This window comes from Triturus cristatus, chromosome 1_1 (genome assembly GCF_964204655.1).
Source record: "Triturus cristatus chromosome 1_1, aTriCri1.1, whole genome shotgun sequence".
NCBI classification, from domain to species: domain Eukaryota; kingdom Metazoa; phylum Chordata; class Amphibia; order Caudata; family Salamandridae; genus Triturus; species Triturus cristatus.
Window position 1 is genome coordinate 46,811,014 of NC_140579.1, and position 18,193 is coordinate 46,829,206.

The following is an 18,193-nucleotide window of genomic DNA, read 5'->3' on the forward strand; positions in this document are numbered from 1 at the left end:
GAATCCAATCAGGTATCAGAGCGCTTTACATAGCACCAGTTACGTTACATGAGGAAACGCATTCATTTTTTATTAGGCACGGGGAGATTAAGTGATTTGCCCAGAATCACAGGATGTTCAGCGTCATTGCCGAGCTTCGAACCCGGTTCCCCAGGTCCAAGGTCGAGCGCCCTAGCTGTTAGGCCAACTGCTCTCCCCTACATGCAGGCTCTTCACCTGTTCCTTCCTTTAAAGCATGGGTACCCACAAACCTTTTGCCGGGGGCCTATGGGTGACCGAGGGCCGCACCGATGCCAGCAGGGGTGTGAAGTGGGTGTAGGGGAAGCAACGCATGCATATCTAGTGGTTATCTTTACAAATGGAGGTGTTCCTAAAGTTAAGGGCCTAGTTACTTCCTTTCCCGAACTGCAATCAGCTTGTAAATAAGTGTTTGCTGTATATTTAACTTTTTTTTCATGTTAGTGCTGAGTCGAGTTAACGGCAGCCCGGATCTGCTCCTGACCCTGGGCGCATGAAAAGGTCAGGAGGGCCGTACTTTGAGTATCACTGCTTTAAAGGAACAGTACAGAGCCTCGTGAAAAGGTCAGGAGGGCCGCACTTTGAGTATCGCTGCTTTAAAGGAACAGTACAGAGCCGCATGAAAAGATCAGGAGGGCCGTACTTTGAGTATCACTGCTTTAAAGGAACAGTACAGAGCCGCATGAAAAGGTCGGGAGGGCCGTATTTTGAGTATCACTGCTTTAGAGGAACAGTACAGAGCCGCATGAGAAAGTCAGGAGGGCCGTACTTTGAGTATCGCTGCTTTAGAGGAACAGTACAGAGCCACGTGAAAAGGTCAGGAGGGCCGTACTTTGAGTATCACTGCTTTAAAGGAACAGTACAGAGCCGCATGAGAAGGTCAGGAGGGCCGTACTTTGAGAGTCGCTACTTTAAAGGAACAGTACAGAGCCGCATGAAAAGGTCAAGAGGGCCGTACTTTGAGTATCGCTGCTTTAAAGGAACAGTACAGAGCCGCATGAAAAGATCAGCAGGGCCGTACTTTGAGTATCACTGCTTTAAAGGAACAGTACAGAGCCGCATGAAAAGGTCGGGAGGGCCGTATTTTGAGTATCACTGCTTTAGAGGAACAGTACAGAGCCGCATGAGAAGGTCAGGAGGGCCGTACTTTGAGAATCACTGCTTTAAAGGAACAGTACAGAGCCGCATGAAAAGGTCGGTAGGGCCGTACTTTGAGTATCGCTGCTTTAAAGGAACAGTACAGAGCCACGTGAAAAGGTCAGGAGGGCCGTACTTTGAGTATCGCTGCTTTAAAGGAACAGTACAGAGCCGCATGAGAAGGTCAGGAGGGCCGTACTTTGAGTATCACTGCTTTAAAGGAACAGTACAGAGCCGCATGAAAAGGTCGGGCGGGCCGTATTTTGAGTATCACTGCTTTAGAGGAACAGTACAGAGCCGCATGAGAAGGTCAGGAGGGCCGTACTTTGAGTATCACTGCTTTAAAGGAACAGTACAGAGCCGCATGAAAAGGTCGGGAGGGCCGTACTTTGAGTATCGCTGCTTTAAAGGATCAGTACAGAGCCACGTGAAAAGGTCAGGAGGGCCGTACTTTGAGTATCGCTGCTTTAAAGGAACAGTACAGAGACGCATGAGAAGGTCAGGAGGGCCGTACTTTGAGTATCACTGCTTTAAAGGAACAGTACAGAGCCGCATGAAAAGGTCGGGAGGGCCGTACTTTGAGTATCACTGCTTTAAAGGAACAGTACAGAGCCGCATGAAAAGGTCGGGAGGGCCGTACTTTGAGTATCAATGCTTTAAAGGAACAGTACAGAGCCGCATGAAAAGGTAAGGAGGGCCGTACTTTGAGTATCACTGCTTTAAAAGAACAGTACAGAGCCGCATGAGAAGGTCAGGAGGGCCGTACTTTGAGTATCACTGCTTTAAAGGAACAGTACAGAGCCACGTGAAAAGGTCAGGAGGGCCGTGCTTTGAGTATCACTGCTTTAAAAGAACAGTACAGAGCCGCCTGAAAAGGTCAGGAGGGCCGTACTTTGAGTATCACTGCTTTAAAGGAACAGTACAGAGCCGCATGAAAAGGTCAGGAGGGCCGTACTTTGAGTATCGCTGCTTTAAAGGAACAGTACAGAGCCACGTGAAAAGGTCAGGAGGGCCGTACTTTGAGTATCACTGCTTTAAAGGAACAGTACAGAGCCGCATGAAAAGGTCGGGAGGGCCGTACTTTGAGTATCAATGCTTTAAAGGAACAGTACAGAGCCGCATGAAAAGGTCGGGAGGGCCGTACTTTGAGTATCACTGCTTTAAAGGAACAGTACAGAGCCGCATGAAAAGGTCAGGAGGGCCGTACTTTAAGTATCACTGCTTTAAAAGAACAGTACAGAGCCGCATGAAAAGGTCAGGAGGGCCGTACTTTGAGTATCACTGCTTTAAAGGAACAGTACAGAGCCGCATGAAAAGGTCAGGAGGGCCGCACTTTGAGTATCACTGCTTTATAGGAACAGTACAGAGCCGCATGAAAAGGTCAGGAGGGCCGTACTTTGAGTATCACTGCTTTAAAAGAACAGTACAGAGCCGCATGAAAAGGTCAGGAGGGCCGTACTTTGAGTATCACTGCTTTAAAGGAACAGTACAGAGCCGCATGAGAAGGTCAGGAGGGCCGTACTTTGAGAGTCGCTACTTTAAAGGAACAGTACAGAGCCGCATGAAAAGGTCAGGAGGGCCGTACTTTGAGTATCGCTGCTTTAAAGGAACAGTACAGAGCCACGTGAAAAGGTCAGGAGGGCCGTGCTTTGAGTATCACTGCTTTAAAGGAACAGTACAGAGCCGCATGAAAAGGTCGGGAGGGCCGTACTTTGAGTATCACTGCTTTAAAGGAACAGTACAGAGCCGCATGAAAAGATCAGGAGGGCCGTACTTTGAGTATCACTGCTTTAAAGGAACAGTACAGAGCCGCATGAAAAGATCAGGAGGGCCGTACTTTGAGTATCACTGCTTTAAAAGAACAGTACAGAGCCGCATGAAAAGGTCAGGAGGGCCGTACTTTGAGTATCACTGCTTTAAAGGAACAGTACAGAGCCGCATGAAAAGGTCAGGAGGGCCGCACTTTGAGTATCGCTGCTTTAAAGAAACAGTACAGAGCCGCATGAAAAGATCAGGAGGGCCGTACTTTGAGTATCACTGCTTTAAAAGAACAGTACAGAGCCGCATGAAAAGGTCAGGAGGGCCGTACTTTGAGTATCACTGCTTTAAAGGAACAGTACAGAGCTGCATGAGAAGGTCAGGAGGGCCGTACTTTGAGAGTCGCTACTTTAAAGGAACAGTACAGAGCCGCATGAAAAGCTCAGGAGGGCCGTACTTTGAGTATCGCTGCTTTAAAGGAACAGTACAGAGCCACGTGAAAAGGTCAGGAGGGCCGTGCTTTGAGTATCACTGCTTTAAAGGAACAGTATAGAGCCGCATGAAAAGGTCGGGAGGGCCGTACTTTGAGTATCACTGCTTTAAAGGAACAGTACAGAGCCGCATGAAAAGATCAGGAGGGCCGTACTTTGAATATCACTGCTTTAAAGGAACAGTACAGAGCCGCATGAAAAGATCAGCAGGGCCGTACTTTGAGTATCACTGCTTTAAAAGAACAGTACAGAGCCGCATGAAAAGGTCGGGATGGCCGCACTTTGAGTATCACTGTTTTAAAGGAACAGTACAGAGCCGCATGAAAAGGTCAGGAGGGCCGTACTTTGAGTATCACTGCTTTAAAAGAACAGTACAGAGCCGCATGAAAAGGTCAGGAGGGCCGTACTTTGAGTATCACTGCTTTAAAAGAACAGTACAGAGCCGCATGAAAAGGTCAGGAGGGCCGCACTTTGAGTATCACTGGTTTAAAAGAACAGTACAGAGCCGCATGAAAAGGTCAGGAGGGCCGTACTTTGAGTATCGCTGCTTTAAAGGAACAGTACAGAGCCGCATGAAAAGGTCAGGAGGGCCGCACTTTGAGTATCGCTGCTTTAAAGGAACAGTACAGAGCCGCATGAGAAGGTCAGGAGGGCCGTACTTTGAGTATCACTGCTTTATAGGAACAGTACAGAGCCGCATGAAAAGGTCAGGAGGGCCGTACTTTGAGTATCGCTGCTTTAAAGGAACAGTACAGAGCTGCCTGAAAAGGTCAGGAGGGCCGTACTTTGAGTATCACTGCTTTAAAGGAACAGTACAGAGCCGCATGAAAAGGTCAGGAGGGCTGTACTTTGAGAGTCGCTACTTTAAAGGAACAGTACAGAGCCGCATGAAAAGGTCAGGAGGGCCGTACTTTGAGTATCGCTGCTTTAAAGGAACAGTACAGAGCCGCCTGAAAAGGTCAGGAGGGCCGTACTTTGAGTATCGCTGCTTTAAAGGAACAGTACAGAGCTGCCTGAAAAGGTCAGGAGGGCCGTACTTTGAGTATCACTGCTTTAAAGGAACAGTACAGAGCCGCATGAAAAGGTCAGGAGGGCTGTACTTTGAGAGTCGCTACTTTAAAGGAACAGTTCAGAGCCGCATGAAAAGGTCAGGAGGGCCGTACTTTGAGTATCACTGCTTTAAAAGAACAGTACAGAGCCGCATGAAAAGGTCAGGAGGGCCGTACTTTGAGTATCACTGCTTTAAAGGAACAGTACAGAGCCGCATGAAAAGATCAGCAGGGCCGTACTTTGAGTATCACTGCTTTAAAGGAACAGTACAGAGCCGCATGAAAAGGTCAGGAGGGCCGTACTTTGAGTATCACTGCTTTAAAGGAACAGTACAGAGCCGCATGAGAAGGTCAGGAGGGCGTACTTTGAGTATCACTGCTTTAAAGGAACAGTACAGAGCCGCATGAAAAGGTCAGGAGGGCCGTACTTTGAGTATCACTGCTTTAAAAGAACAGTACAGAGCCGCATGAAAAGGTCAGGAGGGCCGTACTTTGAGTATCACTGCTTTAAAGGAACAGTACAGAGCCGCATGAAAAGGTCAGGAGGGCCGTACTTTGAGTATCACTGCTTTAAAAGAACAGTACAGAGCCGCATGAAAAGGTCAGGAGGGCCGTACTTTGAGTATCAATGCTTTAAAGGAACAGTACAGCCACTCACACGGTCAGATCTGCACATGGATGTACTGTTCCGCAGGAAATAAATGGATGGAGTGAGTTATGGCCACCTTGAGTCCCAGTCTCGCCTCTTACAAACGGGAACTCCGAGGCTCCCGCCAGGTAGTGAGGCATCTGGAAACTACCACTTAAAGTTCTTAAGTTTATTTAAGACAACCTCCGCTCGCTCGATGAGTCTTGGGGCTCTTAGCCACATGTCTGGTAGAAGAACGTAGACTTCTAGAAGGAGCACACGCTTTAATCCTTTCCCTGATATAGTTTGCCCCGATGGCCTGCAGTGCTTTGGGAGCAAAGACAAGTGTTTTAAAAAAAAAATCCTTTTTTTTTTATTGGGAGCCAATGAAGAGCCTTCGTGTAAGAGAAAATATGAGTGGGGGCGGATTCAAGAAAGTTTGAGCTGCCGAATTCTGGACAACGTATGTGCTCTTGTTTCTACATCCGCATCTGGTTTTTTAATTATTTTTTTTGCAGATGCAAGTGTCCTCTATCACCATGGTAACAGCGTGCCAGGGAGTAGTCTAGCCGTAGGACAGAACAACGACTAGGGGTGTCATTATCATTACATAAGAGAACTCAAAGCGAGGGCCGCAGGCTGCACTGAACAGCCATCGTACACACAACATTTCATGGCACATCCTGCCTTTTAGAAGAGGCATCCGACGAATACCGTGTACCTCTACTGATGTGATGTGTCTGTAGATGCGTGCCCCTTAAAAACCCTGGATGATCCCAAGTATTATATATACGGATGTTATACTGAGGGGAGAAACTGTAAACCTAGTAATAATGTGAACTGCAAGGGAATATTCGTCAAAGCATTGTAAATTTTTTAGAAACATTTAAATATTTGAATGCGAATACAGTGCAACTAAAGTTCAAAACAAAGAGCACTTAAGTTGAAGAACCGACAAACTAAAAAAAATTTACACATAGACAAATTTTACGTCCCCAGCCTAGAAATGATTTGAGCCAGGTAGGAGAAAAGCAACTTGTGAAATTTTAGGAAATACGATTTAAAAATATAAAGAACATGTGAAGTGGGATTTTGGAAAAAGAAACAGGAGTTGCTTTATTCTCTTTTCTCTGTCTACTACGACGAGCTCAAGAGGGAGTTATAGTACAGACCGAAGTTAGATCGGAAAAGAAATAAGTATGAAACTGCAAAAAAGAAAGCGAGCAGAGGTGGGCCCTGAGATGGTGATGGGAACAGAACTCAATGAAAGGTGGTGTGGAGCAGGGGGTGGAAGAATAAAGGAAAATAAAGTGAGTTGAGGGAGTGATTTAAGACCAGAGAGGCACCAGCTATAGAACAGAACAAAAGTGAGCACAGTGGGGGAGAGTCTCCCCCCGATGAAACTGGATTCAATAAATAAATAGATGAGGCTTTGAATGCACATGAGTCTGGTAGGATATGAGTCATTCCACTTGAGAGTGCAGTACCAGAGTGTTGGGTCAGAATCGTCAGAGTAGTGATGCAAGATGCGGCTTTTTGTCCGCTTAACATGGAACCATTCCTCCTTATAGAGCAGCTCTAGAGTTTAATTGACCCAACTGTAGTCCACTGGATACACGGAAGAAGATGTTCCAGACCGATACTCGACGCGTAGATCGACATGGGAACCCCACCTAGAAAAATGAGATAACGATGACGGGAGGAAAGCTAGAATGGCTCGCCATGAGTTGGCTATTTCATCGAAATTGCACCTCATCCAGTTGGCGCTTCTCTACAGAGTCTGTTGTTCATTCTAATCCCTTGGGAAGATGGTCAGGGTTATATCCCCCCAGGCCCAACTCCCTGAGGTGCCGGGGGTGCTTGAGGGCTTCTTCCATGCCTTGTGGATGTGTGGTTGGTCAGCATTGCTAGCTGGAGGTGTCATGGGCATCACCCCCCAGGCCCATCTCCCTGAGGTGCCGGGGGTGCTTGAGGGCTTCTTCCATGCCTTGTGGATGTGTGGTTGGTCAGCATTGCTAGCTGGAGGTGTCATGGGCATCACCCCCCAGGCCCATCTCCCTGAGGTGCCGGGGGTGCTTGAGGGCTTCTTCCATGCCTTGTGAAGGTGTGCTTGCTCAGAGTTGCTAGCTGGAGATGTCATTGGCATCACCCCCCAGGCCCATCTCCCTGAGGTGCCGGGGGTGCTTGAGGGCTTCTTCCATGCGTTGTGTATGTGTGGTTGGTCAGCATTGCTAGCTGGTGGTGTCATGGGCATCACCCCCCAGGCCCATCTCCCTGAGGTGCCGGGGGTGCTTGAGGGCTACTTCCATGCCTTGTGAAGGCAGTTTCCTGCCGCTAAAGTGGCGATAATTTTTAACTCCGTCCTTGATAATATGACTCTAAATTCTTAACTCCCGCTACTCAAAAACTCCTGATCTTTGCTCCTCTTGGAAAAAGTATTTTGGTGCATGGTTTGTCTCCTGCATAAATGTCATGTTAAAATAAAGTTACACTCTGGAGAGACCCTGTACCAACACTGGCAACGTCAGACAACTTTGAGGCCTTTCGGACCTCCGCTTCAGATCATAGGTATCAACTTCGGCTTCCAACTTGGTGCCACTTGACACCCGTTCTTTTGCATGGTGGAAGTCAACCCTACTACCTGCAACGCCACAGGTGTAGATTCCGGTGTCACATCTGGAATCAGTAGTGCTGAACATGTCAGTAATAGTCGCATGCACTGGTTCCTCATCTGGAATCAGTGCTTTAAGAAGTGCCTGTAATGGCTGCAGGCACCAGCCACATATGGAATCGGCACTCCTTTCAATGTCAGTAGTACACCAAGCGGGAGATTTTCTAAGATTTTGCGCTGTGTTTGTGTCACAAAAGTGACGCAAAATGGAGCAAAATCTTTTTTTCCTAATTCACTTTTCAGCCCTATACTTGTTTAGCGCTGGAAATAACGTAAAAGTAATGCGAAGCAGCGCATTGCGCCATGGGGGCGTGCCAAGGGTGGTGCATGGGCATTCCCATGCAACCACCCAATGTTTCTCACGCTAAACCCAATTTACTAAAAACAGATTGGGTTTAGTGTGAGAAAACTGCGCCCTTTTCAACTAGGCGCAAGGAAGGAGAAATGCTTAATTTCTCCTTCTTTTTCCGTCTTGGCGTGCGTGCTGCACTGTGCAGCGCGCATACAAAGTTGGAAAAGCTTTCCCTCGTGTCGAGCATAGTATTTTGTACAGGAAGGGTACCCTTCCTGTACAAAACCTATGCTGAACTCATGCACATACCCTAGCGCTGCGGCGCTAAGATGTGTGCGTGGCGCAGGGCTGCTGAAATCAGCGCCGGCGCAAGGGTAAGGAGAGGAGAGCCATTTCTCGAAAAGTATGGCGCTCTCCTGCCCCCTCTGTGTCGCGCAGCCTCGCCGTGGACTGCGCTGAGTTGCGTGACTTTTTTGTAAATCTCCCCCCAAGTTCTTTGTCCTTGAAAACAGCTGATGATCTGAAAGAAGAAGAGATGCCTTTACTTCAAAGAGTGACCAGGCGTGACGCCTTTTCCAAGATCACAGACCACTTTGGCCTGTAGTCGCATGTTCTTTGCTTCTCCAAGTAGTACAATTTGAGAAACAACTTATGACAGTGAGATGGGACATGTGTTGCGGGTTGGGCACTCAGATTTGCTTGCAGAGTGCGGAGTCATCTTCTAACGCGTGAAATAATTTCTGATCATGATGTTAGGGGTTATTGAAGCAAGCTTGTTTTTGAAGAGCTTCCAGTGAGTACATGACCTTGTGAGGTGTTCTGTTGCAGCCAAAGACTGCCTGCATCAGTCTATGCCGAACAAACATGGTTTGGAAGAAGGCTGTGCTTGGGAAAGGTAAGAGAAAAGCTCAGATGTCCAGTGCCCCAAGAGCAAAGCGATCCCAGGAGTCTGGACTGAAACCTGTGAACCGCTCGTGAGCATTTCACCAAAGCATCACTTCCTGGACAAGTCTAGTTTCTCCTGAGGTACATGTACATTGCAGCACGTGAGCAGAGACAATGTCACTACGTGTGTCACATGCTTGCAGCTGCAGAGAAGGCATGCTGTACAACCCAACAGAAGAGGCTTGGCAGGAGTGAAGCAGCCATCGAATCTCAAGGCAGCCCAGACTCCATCCATGACTGTGGGCATGAACAAGAAACAGCAGCAGTCCTGCTAGTATTCCAGATGATCTCCTAGTGCTATGCGCCTGTGGTACATTTCACATGTCTCCTTGCACGGCGGAGTGGCACCCATGAGGCAGGAATGTCCCTGAGCCTCACCACAGAGGCCATCTCTGATATGTGCATGCCACGAGGATGGTGGGAATGTGTTAAGCCCAAAGCTGTGTGCCACAGGGGAGCAGATCGCTGTGCTGAGGTCATATCCTAACAGAGCCAATGTGCCAAGTGTGGCGCTGATGTACTGCGACAGAGAATATATGGACTACGACTCCTATCTCTTTACAGTGGAGACCTTCGTCTCAGAAGTTTGTTTTTTAGGTCTCGCCTGGCAAAAGCAGCGCATGGGGTGCACTCGTCAGAGAGGAGCTTTTGGAATCGATTCTCCCCGTGGTCTCATGCACACGCCTACATGGACAAAGATGGCTGCTCTCGCCATCTGTCCAAAGCAGACAGCATGCGTGTGTCCATGGGAGAGTGGACAGTCCGCCGCCATCTTGTTCACACCGGGTTCCTTCAACTCTGGCTCCGGCGTGCTTTCACTTTAAACAGTACACGCGCGTGCGCGATGGACCCAGATTTGAAAGGAAGCCGGCGTGCAACAATTTACAACCGAGATGTCTTTATCTAGCATTGTTTAGCGAAATGCAATAGTGTACGTGCAAAATAATAACGGGAACTGTAAATTGGTTTATGGTTATTTAAATTATAAAGCTGAACGCGTGGCCCTTGAGTGTACATATGTCTGATGGTATTGTGTGGCTGAATTTTGTGTCCAATATTAAACCACGCATACTAACTTGTGGAAAGGTGACCCCAGTTTTCAAGCCTCGGACTTGAACTCTGCGTTACCTCTGCAGTTCTTGACCTCCTCGACGCCTGCTCATGTCCAGCATTACCTCAGATGTCCGCAGCGGGAGAGGCGCTCACATCAGCTGTGCATTGTTTTGCTAATGAGACCTTCACTTAGGTACATGGGGTCAGGGCATCAGTCTTTGTTGAGACTCCTTGCAAATAGGGTTATTAATGCTTCCACGACGCAGGGCCCTAAATCACTGGCCCCTGAAGTCATACTTCCAGCCCGCGGCCTTCCCTTTGCAAAGTGTTACACCGGCACGATGGTGGGCAGGAAGCCGCCATGCAGGCCGGTAGACAGACACGTAGATAATGCGAAAGGCAGTCTGAGTGCATAGATGAGGGACACATGGATAGATCGAATACCTTTGCGTGTGCTCTTTCATATCTACACAGCATGTACACTGACAGTGAGGTGTGCTGTGTGTGTATCCGGGCTGTGGGGTTCTGTGCACTGTGTGTATGCGGAGTGTGGGGTTGTGTGCACTGTGTGTATGCGGGTGTGGGGTTCAGTGCACTGTGTGTATCGGGGTGTGCGGCTGTGTGCACTGTGTGTATGTGTGGTTCAGTGCACTGTGTGTATGCAGGGTGTGGGGTTGTGTGCACTGTGTGTATCGGTGTGTGGGGTTGTGTGTACTGTGTGTATTGGGGTGTGGGGCTGTGTGCACTGTGTATGTGGGGTTCAGTGCACTGTGTGTATGCGGGGTGTGGGGTTGTGTGCACTGTGTGTATCGGTGTGTGGGGTTGTTTGCACTGTGTGTATGTGGGATGGGGCTTCACATCCCCTGCTTGTAGGCTTTGGGGACGTTTATTGATGTGGACAATTTACTCTCACGCCGGCTTCCTTCAACTCTCCACCGCCCTTTCTGTGAAGAGCTTCCCTGAGTGTTTCTTGAGCACATTGCCCAAGACAAAGTCTGTGCCAAAAGGGCACGATAATTTGAAAAACGTTATGATCTACCAATACACTAAAAAAATAACCAACTTGTCTTCAGAAAATAAACGTGTAGACAGACATTTTAAAGAGATACTCCAGCCAGGCTTGAGTTGATGCTTCCCCAATCCTCTCGGGCTTTCAAAACTGTAGTCTACGGGGAAATCTCGGCGCAGCCCTTAAGATCTCTCAACTGCTTGCTCCTGGCACAGGAAACAAACCCCCGGTCGTTTATACTTCACGCTTTAGACGCACCTTTCCCCTCTGTGAAAGTCAAAGTTCCAGTTCAGCGTGAAAGAACCGTGTTCCGTTCGACTGGCGCTGGAAAGATACTACAATACATAAAAATGCTACACATGTAATTGTAATAAACAAATTTTGAACTACAAATTCAGCTCCTGTTTATGTATATAAAAATAAATATACATCTTATCTGTAAAGATGCAAATATACATATACAAACATACATATCTATGCTCTCTACTCACTCTCTACTACTCTCTACTCTCTACTACTTACTCTCTACTCCTCTCTACTACTCACTCTTTATTGCTCTCCTTTTCTACTCACTCTCTACTACTCTCTACTGCTAACTCTCTACTACTCACTTTACTACTCTCTCTCTACTATCTACTACTCACTCTCTACTACTCACTCTACTGCTATCCACTCTACTACTATCTACTACTCTCTACTCACTCTCTACTACTCACTCTGCTACTCTACTACTCACTCTCTATTTCTCACTCTTTTCTACTCTCTACTACTCACTCTCTGCTACTCTCTACTACTCCATACTACTCACTCTCTACTACTCACTCTCTACTACTCTCTATTACTCACTCTCTACTACTCACTTTCTGCTACTCACTCTCTACTCACTCTCTACTACGCACTCTGCTACTCTACTACTCACTCTCTACTTATCACTCTTTTCTACTCTCTACTACTCACTCTCTGCTACTCTCTACTCACTCTCTACTACTCTCTATTACTCACTCTCTACTACTCACTCTCTGCTACTCACGCTCTACTCACTCTCTACTACTCCCTCTCTACTACTCTCTCTTTACTACTCTCCTCTACTACTCACTCTCTGCTACTCTACTACTCACTTTACTACTTTCTACTACAAACTCTTTATCACTCTATACTACTCACTCTCTACTAACTCTCTACTACTCACTCTCAGCTACTCTCTACTACTCTCTACTACGCACTTTATACTACTCTCTACTACTCTCTACGACTCACTCTCTGCTACTCTCTACTACTCACTCTACTACAATCTACTACTCACTCTTTGCTACTCTCTACTACTCACTCTGCTACTCACACTCTGCTACTCTCTACTACTCTCTACTGCTTACTCTCTACTACTCACTCTCTACTACTCTCTTTTACTCACTCTCTACTACTCACTCTCTACTTCTCACTCTACTCACTCTCTACTACTCACTCTGCTACTCTACTACTCACTCTCTATTTCTCACTCTTTTCTACTCTCTACTACTCACTCTCTGCTACTCACTCTCTGCTACTCTCTACTCACTCTCTACTACTCCATACTACTCACTCTCTATTACTCTCTACTACTCACTTTCTGCTACTCACTCTCTACTACGCACTCTGCTACTCTACTACTCACTCTCTACTTCTCACTCTTTTCTACTCTCTACTACTCACTCTCTGCTACTCTCTACTCACTCTCTACTACTCACTCTCTACTACTCTCTATTACTCACTCTCTACTACTCACTCTCTGCTACTCACGCTCTACTCACTCTCTACTACTCCCTCTCTACTACTCACTCTTTACTACTCTCCTCTACTACTCACTCTCTGCTACTCTACTACTCACTCTACTACTCACTTTACTACTTTCTACTACAAATTCTCTATCACTCTATACTACTCACTCTCTACTACTCACTCTCTGCTACTCACTCTCTGCTACTCACTCTCAGCTACTCTCTACTACCCTCTACTACGCACTTTATACTACTCTCTACTACTCTCTACGACTCACTCTCTACTACTCTCTGCTACTCTCTACTACTCACTCTACTACAATCTACTACTCACTCTTTGCTACTCTCTACTACTCACTCTGCTACTCACTCTCTGCTACTCTCTACTACTCTCTACTGCTTACTCTCACTGGCTCACTGGTTAGAGGAGGCAGACCTGGAAGCAGAGGTCAGCCTGGGACCAGGGTTCAATTCCCGGCTCGGCTGGGTCTTGAGTCCAAAAATGTTCATGGACTCGATAATTCTCGCTCCAGTGCACACTCGATTCATGGGTTCACACTCTGCGACTCTGGGCAATAGCTTGCTTAATCTCCACATGGGCCCCTCGCGGTGGGATGCCTGGCTTTCACCTTGTGGATGCCCTGCCGGGTTATCTCACAGGGGAATACCAGGACGGGTTCCCTAGGCAAGCGCTTAGAGACCGCTTGGTGATTTGCGCTATATAAATTCCTACACATTTACATTTACATTTACTCTCTACTACTCTCTTTTACTCACTCTCTACTACTCACTCTCTACTTCTCACTCTCTACTCACTCTCTACTACTCACTCTCTACTACTCTTTACTACTCACCTCTACTACTCACTCTCTACTACTCTATACTACTCACTCTTTACTACTCACTCTCTGCTACTCACTCTGCTACTCACTCTCTACTACTCACTTTCTACTACTCTCTCCTCTCTATGACTCACTCTCTACTAACTCTCTACTACTCTCTCAATCTCTACTGCTCACTCTCCACTACTCTCTACTACTCACTCTCTGCTACTCACTCTCTATTACTCTATACTACTAACTCTCTACTACTCACTCTCTACAACCCACTCTCTGCTACTCACTCTGCTACTCACTCTCTACTACCCTCTACTCACTCTCTACTACTTTTTACTACTCACTCTCTACTATTCACTCTCTACTACTCACTCTCTACTCACTCTCTACTACTCTCTACTACTCTCTACTACTCACTCTACTATTTACTCTCTACTACTCACTCTCTACTACTCTCTACTCACTCTCTACTACTCACTCTTTACCACTCTCCTCTACTACTCACTCTCTACTACTCACTCTACTACTCTCTACTACTCTCTATTACGCTATACTACTCACTCTCTACTACTCACACTCTACTACTCACGCTCTACTCTCCACTACTCACTCTCTACTACTCACTCTACTATTTACTCACTACTACTCACTCTCTCTCTGCTACTCACTCTACTACTCTACTACTCACTCTCTACTACTCACTCTCTACTCACTCTACTTCTCACTCTCTACTACTCACTCTCTGCTATTCACTCTCTACTACTCTCTACCACTCACTCTCTACTACTCACTCTGTACTGCTCACTCCATACTACTCACTCTCTACCTCTCTCTACCTCTCTCTACTACTCTCTACTCTCTACCTCTCTACCTCTACCTCTCATAAATACAAATATATGCATGCATACATATACATATATACATACATATGCATGTTATGCACATGAAAGTTTGAAAAACACTAATAAAAGCAAAGCTAAAAAGCCGCCTAATTACAAACAGAATTGCTTTAACTGAAACGAGGGCGAGACCTATTGCATTTTCAATGCTTGTTAATGCAATGGAAGGGAGGATGGTGCTGTGACTAGCTTGTCCCATGTGCAGGGCCCCTGCACAGGGCAGCACACTAGTGCAGGCCAGTATAAGGGCTATCTGGGAACCAGAAAAATACAAAGGCACTGAGCTGCAAGACAGACGATCGTTTGCCTTGTATTTCCGGACATTGGACGTCATGAGCTATTTTCTTGGTTTGACGGGAGAGAACCTGAGACCTTATTTACTAAGCTGCTGCACTGGTGCTCGCATGGAACGAATCATAGCATCAGTTTTCTAATAATTTTAAAGGCCTGCAGAGGCAACGTTCAACCGCGGTGGGTCATTCGTAAATAAGGATCCAAAGGCCATATTTACAAGCCCCTAGCGCCACCGGAGCACCACTTTTTTGACACTCTAGTGACGCTGTGTGCTGGTCTATATTTACAAAGCTACTTTGCGTGGCTTTACAGGGCTGTCTATTCTTCGAGTTTTATAAAGCGCACAACTACCCAACGGGCTTCCCGGCGTTGTTGGGACTAATTGGAGTGAGTGAATTAGAAAGCTGAAAAACCTTTAAGACTTCGGGAAGAGATAGGTTTTGAGGTTTTTTCCTGAAATTCACAAAATTGTCCTCTCTTCTAATATTAGTTGGCAAGGAGTCCCAGAGCTTTGGGGCAAGATAACTGAATGATCTGTCCCCATTTCTAGCTCTCTTAATACTGGAAACAGGGAGCCATTCGAGATGGTTTGTTCTGTTGGCCTGATAGGGAACGGCAAGATGCTGTGAAACGGATGGGCCAGTGCGATGCTTTGCCTTATGTACATTTCACAGTGCCTTAAACTGTATTCTAGAATTCATGGCAGCCAGTGGAGGTGCTCAAGTGCCCTGCCAGCTGACGGGGTTTTATTCATGCCTAGCAGGATCTGAGCAGCAGCATTTTAAATGAGCTGGAGTTTTTTTAATTACAAATTTTGGGCTGCCTAGATACAGTTAGTTGCCATAATCAAGCCGTGGTAAAATGATGTCTTATATTACGACTCTCCGTGCTTCCACCGGGAATCCTTTTTAAAGCTTTTCTCAAGGCTCTCAAACAGGCAAAGCATTTTTTTTGCCTGTTAGGCCATGGTTCATTGGTGGTACTCTGTGTCAAAGCGGCATGTTATGGTTGTTGCTCTGGGTGTTCCCTTGCAATACCCATGACGCTTTGACACTGTCCCATATTTACAAGGATTCGTAAATCTGAGGCAGCGCCAAAAATGAACGTCTTTCCAGGGTGATGCGTTGAAGTGGCCCAATGATGAGAAATGCTTTTATTTCTCCTCGTTTTAATGCAGCACACACAGAAGGAGCAAAACGCCATTGCACCACAGTGCAAGGGTACCTGCGTTGCCGCACGCCTGCTATTTTAGCACAGGCGAGAGCACAGGGGTGCGCCGTATTCTTGTACATATAGTGCATCCGTGTGTTTTTGAAATGATGCATCTTAGCGCACCAAAATTGCTTGTGGTGCCATGCTGCGACATTGCATTGTAAATATGCCCCCAAGCTTTCATGACTGAACTGGCCATTTCCTCACTCTGGCATTTCCCAGTTGGCTGCACAGTGGGGGGAGGAGGGGTTGTGACTGTTTTCAGAGATGGAAAGGCTGCCACGACCCAACCATCTGCTTGGCCGGCCTGGAAGAGGAGGCCTGAAGCACTGCTTCAGTGTACAGCAAGGCAGAGTCCGAGATCACATCCCTTACGCAGCCCTACAGTCTGATGAAGGACTAACCAGGGAGCCGGCCGCTGCACTGCTGATGAAGGACCAACCAGGGAGCCAGCCGCTACACTGCTGATGAAGGACTAACCAGGGAGCCAGCCGCTGCACTGCTGATGAAGGACTAACCAGGGAGCCAGCCGCTGCACTGCTGATGAAGGACTAACCAGGGAGCCGGCCGCTGCACTGCTGATGAAGGACCAACCAGGGAGCCAGCCGCTACACTGCTGATGAAGGACCAACCAGGGAGCCAGCCGCTGCACTGCTGATGAAGGACTAACCAGGGAGCCAGCCGCTGCACTGCTGATGGACTAACCAGGGAGCCGGCCGCTGCACTGCTGATGAAGGACTAACCAGGGAGCCAGCCGCTGCACTGCTGATGAAGGACCAACCAGGGAGCCAGCCGCTGCACTGCTGATGAAGGACCAACCAGGGAGCCAGCCGCTACACTGCTGATGAAGGCCCAACCCAGGAGCCAGCCGCTGCACTGCTGATGAAGGACCAACCAGGGAGCCAGCCGCTGCACTGCTGATGAAGGACTAACCAGGGAGCCAGCCGCTGCACTGCTGATGGACTAACCAGGGAGCCGGCCGCTGCACTGCTGATGAAGGACTAACCAGGGAGCCGGCCGCTGCACTGCTGATTAAGGACCAACCAGGGAGCCAGCCGCTGCACTGCTGATGAAGGACCAACCAGGGAGCCAGCCGCTACACTGCTGATGAAGGCCCAACCCAGGAGCCAGCCGCTGCACTGCTGATGAAGGACCAACCAGGGAGCCGGCCGCTGCACTGCTGATGAAGGCCCAACCCAGGAGCCAGCCGCTGCACTGCTGATGAGGGACTAACCAGGGAGCCAGCCGCTGCACTGCTGAAGGACTAACCAGGGAGCCGGCCGCTGCACTGCTGATGAAGGACTAACCAGGGAGCCGGCCGCTGCACTGCTGATGAAGGACCAACCAGGGAGCCAGCCGCTGCACTGCTGATGAAGGACCAACCAGGGAGCCAGCCGCTACACTGCTGATGAAGGACCAACCAGGGAGCCAGCCGCTACACTGCTGATGAAGGACTAACCAGGGAGCCAGCCGCTGCACTGCTGATGAGGGACTAACCAGGGAGCCAGCCGCTGCACTGCTGATGAAGGATCAACCAGGGAGCCGGCCGCTGCACTGCTGATGAAGGTCCAACCCAGGAGCCAGCCGCTGCACTGCTGATGAAGGACTAACCAGGGAGCCGGCCGCTGCACTGCTGATGGACTAACCAGGGAGCCAGCCGCTGCACTGCTGATGAAGGACCAACCAGGGAGCCAGCCGCTGCACTGCTGATGAAGGACCAACCAGGGAGCCAGCCACTGCATTGCTGATGGACTAACCAGGGAGCCAGCCGCTGCACTGCTGATGAAGGACCAACCAGGGAGCCAGCCACTGCAATGCTGATGGACTAACCAGGGAGCCGGCCGCTGCACTGCTGATGAGGGACTAACCAGGGAGCCAGCCGCTGCACTGCTGATGAAGGACCAACCAGGGAGCCAGCCACTGCACTGCTGATGAAGGACCAACCAGGAAGCCAGCCACTGCACTGCTGATGGACTAACCAGGGAGCCAGCCACTGCACTGCTGATGAGGGACTAACCAGGGAGCCAGCCACTGCACTGCTGATGGACTAACCAGGGAGCCAGCCGCTGCACTGCTGATGAGGGACTAACCAGGGAGCCGGCCGCTGCACTGCTGATGGACTAACCAGGGAGCCAGCCGCTGCACTG